The sequence below is a fragment of the Taudactylus pleione genome, unplaced genomic scaffold (assembly GCF_031769625.1).
Source record: "Taudactylus pleione unplaced genomic scaffold, aTauple2 ptg000048l, whole genome shotgun sequence".
NCBI lineage: Eukaryota > Metazoa > Chordata > Amphibia > Anura > Myobatrachidae > Taudactylus > Taudactylus pleione.
In genome coordinates, this window is record NW_028284450.1 from 2,404,755 (window position 1) to 2,409,675 (window position 4,921).

Consider the following 4,921-nt stretch of genomic DNA (forward strand, 5'->3'; position numbering starts at 1 on the left):
TTATTTTATATTTTTATTTTTTCCATGTATGTTTATATTCCATCTTCATTGGCTACAGTATACTTTTTATAATTATGAATATGAGTTATGTGATTAGCAGATTTGTGCTATTGTTAGTGCATTACTAAGATACTTAATTGTATTGAAACCCTCCCCTGTTAGACTGATACAGTCTATTTGGCTCCTGTAGACACCCTGGTTACTATGACTGACCGATGGTTTGTCCTAAATGAGATATACCTTTGAGATAATTAAGTTCTTTCTTCAGCAATGCGATATTTATTGTATCCTTTTTTTGGGTTCCTAATATGTGACAACTATAGGACTAACAGTCTTTAATTATTGTGTCACTTATTCGTGTATTATTATTAATGGGATGATTACATTGGGCATAGACTCACAATTGTAGGCTTTTTTGATAATTTCTTATAATGTTTGCAATGTCTCCCCTCAGATACACTGACAGTTCAGTGTCTCAATGTATAACCATATATATTGATATTGCCATGTGTGTGAAGGTAGGGGCGTGTCTTTCACTTGACACGCATGAGGCTGTCTATGGAACGCATGATGCCGGGCGCCATCTTGGAGGTGGCATGTGATTTCAATATGTTGCTTAATGTAGATTAACGGGCGCCATCTTTGATGTGGCGCGATTCCATTTTTAGCAGACATATACACTCCTTGAGTACGCATGCCACGGCATTATCTGACATGCATGAGGCTGTTTATGGAACATTTGTTGCCGGCGCCATCTTGGAGGTGGCACGATCCCGTTTTTATTATGTATATACACTTGGAGGTAGCATGTGACTTCTTTGGTGCTTAATTTAGACTTACGAGCGCCATTTTTGATGTGGCACGATCTCGTTTTTATGGTGTGTGCACACTCCTTGATTACGCAGGCCACGGCGCTATTTGACATACATGAGGCTGTCTATGATTCATTTACTGCCGGACGCCATCTTGGAGGTGGCATATAATTACACTGTGTTGCTTAAGTGCAGATTAGCGGGCGCCATCTTTGATGTGGCATGATCCCATTTGTTTTGTATATTTACTCTTTGAGCACGCATGCCACGGCGCTATATTTCAAGGATGTTTCACATCGTTGGTAGGTACATGTACCGGTTTTAAGAGTTGCCTCACAGCTACATTATTTAATTGTTTTTGATTGATTTCCTATTTCTGGGTTTATCTGAGTGAGTCAGCATAGGAGGAGGGTATAATTGTATTCTGTTTGCTATTTAAGGTGGCTCCCACACAGCATTGATCAGTGGCTGTGGAGAGACCTGTGTGTTTATGTCCTGATGACAGTCCCTAAGTGGATTGAAACATCGACCATAATGTTTTAATCAAGATAAGTATCCTTGAGGAGCACCACACTGCTGATTAACATTTGCATTGAGTGCGGATACTAACAATTCTCTCTCTCTCTCTATATATATATTAATTCACACTATGGCCCTCATTCAGAGGCGGTCGAAAGAAGTGATTGCTCTCTCTAAATGAGGGCGGCTGCTTCCTTTTTTTTAGTGCGGCCTCCTGGTCGCTAGCTAAGCTGTGGGTTACCACCCACAGCTTAGCGACTGACCGGGTTGATGGTTGCGATAGTGCACACCATCGAGGCTTCCGACGAGACCCTAAGGTTGGGTCTCGGCAACCGCAAGCCCCAAGGAGCTTCCTGCTCTGATCGAGCAGGAAACTTCCCACTGACATCACTGATGATGTCAGTGCGGCCGCCCGCAAAACGGTAGGCGTTCCTTAAGGAACGCCTCCGTTTTGGAAACCACCCCCCTCGCCCGCCTATAAAACGGGGCAAGCTGTCGATCAACATCGACAGCCACCCCTTTTGTAGAGAGCTCTGGAGTGAGAGAGTTTCTTTCTCGCTCCGGGGCTTGCGCACGCGCAGTGCGGCCGCTGCGCGTGCGCAGGGCTAGCCATCGACCCGGTTGCGAGCGCATCGGCGCTTGCGACCGGGTCTGAATGAGACCCTATATACCCAGACACTCCCCTCATTCACCAAATACTTACCTCCTCTGTCATTTACCAACTACACCCCAGCAACACCAAATCACCCTCTTACATTCATCACCAACACACAGTCCAGACACAACCCTCATCATTCACTATCAACACCCCTGCAGCACCCACCGTCATATACTACTAATACATCTGCTGCACCCAGACAACCCATTATTCACTACCAACACCATAGCAGCACCCAGACATATCCCTTTATTTACTATCATCACCCCAAACGCACTCAGATATCCCCCCATACACTGCCAACACCCAGACACTCTTCTTATACACTACCATCACCCAGGCACCCCCCTTCTACACTACCAACACCCAGACACCCTCTCCTACACTACCAGTACCCAGACACCCCCTCCTACACTACCAACACCCAGGCACTCCCTGCTACACTACCAGCACCCAGGTGCTACCCCCGCCCTACACTACCAGCACCCAGACACCCCCCTCCTACTCTACCAGCACCCAGGCACTCCCTCCTACACTACCAGCACCCAGGTACTCCCTCCTACACTACCAGCACCCAGACACCCCCTTCCTACACTACCAACACCCAGACACTCTTCTTATACACTACCATCACCCAGGCACCCCCCTTCTACACTACCATCATCCATGTACTCCCTCCTACACTACCAACACCCAGACACCCTCTCCTACACTACCAGTACCCACACACCCCCTCCTACACTACCAACATCCAGGCACTCCCTCCTACACTACCAGCACCCAGGTGCCACCCCGTTCTACACTACCAGCACCCAGACACCCCCCTCCTACTCTACCTGCACCTAAACACCCTCTCCTACACTACCAGCACCCAGATTCAACCCTACTACACTACCAGCACTCAGACACCCCCTCCTACACTACCAACACCCCCTCCTAAACATTTAGCACCCAGGCACCACACCCGCCGTACACTACCAGCATACAGACACCCCCTACTACACTACCAACAAAAAGACATCCTGTCCCCTTCACCCTCACTCACTGTCTGTTGCTGTCAGGTATCTGATCTTCCTGCTGCAGAGTGCTGATCCCTCCATGGTGCCCAGTGCACCCACCGACCAGAGCAGGGGAAGCAGGTCCCAGCCGCCTTGTGTGTGGGTGGAAGAGGAGCCGATAAAGCAGGTAGGGACATGCACTTCAGCTCAGCATGCCGGCAGCCTCATCTGTCCCTGCAGCCTGCGCGACCGGTTTGAAAAGGGGCGGAGACAAATGGTGGGAGGGGTGTGGCTTAATAGCGGGTCGCGGCAGGTGGCACGGCACCGTTAAAAGATTTTTAAAAATGGTTCATTAGGGGGATGTGGCCTGGGCAGTGTGGGGGGCCCCCTATGTTTGGGGGCCTCGGGACAACCGCCCCTGTCGCCCTGCCTATAATCCGGCCCTGCTCACTGCTTCATTAACAATAGCTGCTGGCCAGTCTGCTCCCCTGTCCTATGTGCTATTGCTGAGCGGCTGACCAGAGCTTTCACTGTCAGCCACCACCCCCAATTAGGAGCCCTCCAGCTACACAACTACACATCCCAGCATGCCTTGCAACAGTTTTGCTATTTAGCCATGCTAACACAAGGCATGCTGGGATTTGTAGTTTAACTATAGATGGAGGGTTGCTTGTTGCCCACCGAGTCCTAAACACATGCAGGCAGCCCAGCCCACCAGCAACTCACTGGGGGCGATTCAAATGTTTTGCCTGTGTTTTCTTTTTTTTAAACGCCCGACAGAGTAATTCAATTGTTGCTCCGTCAGGGACGCGATAGCCGCCGGCATCGGCATTCCTGCTTGCACCATCAGGAGGGGTTAGTTAGTGCGCCCTAACCAGAACTTTAGACGGGTTTAGCTGTTTTACAACGGGGGCGAAGATGGTGATAATTAATGAGTGCCCAGAACATTTGAATTGCAACACTGGCAGCTCATTAATATTCACGCCTTAAAAAACATTTAATTGAATTGCCCCCATTGTGAGCAGGACCAGTGGCAGTGAGCCGGGTACAGGGCTGTTCTATGGCCCTGATTCAGAGCCGGACGCTCTGACAGAGCGCTCGCTCTGAATCAGGGCCGGACTTTTTTTTTTTTTAGAACGGCCTCCTGGCCGCTCGCATAGCTGTGGGTGACTACCCACAGCTATAGCGAGCGTGCAGGAAGATGGTCGCGATGGTCAAGACCATCGTGACCATCGGGCTTGCGACGAGACCCTTGTGGTAGGGTCTCGTTGCCGCAAGCCCCAGAAAGATTTCGGCTCTAACAGAGCCGAAATCTCTCACACTGACATCACTCGTGATGTCAGTGGGGCCGCCCCCAAACGGAGGCGTTCACATGGGAACGCCTCCGTTTGGGCAGCCACTCCCCCGGCCCGCCCACTAAAGGGGGCGTGCTGTCACTCAACATCGACAGCACGCCCCCTTTGGAACGAGACCCGGAGCGACGGCTTGCCCGTCGCTATCCTGGTCTCGCGCATGCGCACGACGGAGCCGGCTCCGTCGTTCGCATGCGCTCTGGGCCACCATCGACCCGGTTGCTGCTGTCCAGAGAGTCTTTCTCTCTGTCAGCCACAGCCCTCAGCAGCAACTGCAGTGTATAAAATTTAATTCTTGTAAATACAAGACAGAGCTAGCCAGCAGCCCAAAGCATCACACCTCACAGTGTCACTGTAAAAAAATAATTGGAAAGTAGTGATGGTGAGAAAACATTGCATTCTCCCCATTGCAGGCTTAAATATCGAACATCGGAATAATCTGACCGATGGTTCCGATGAAACATCAAATGATTCCCATCCCTAGTAGTGAGTGGCTATTTGTACGTTGCTAATAAAGTTTTTTATCCCACAAAAAAAATATATAGTTAATGATGGCTTATCCAATCCCGAGAAGCACCTGAT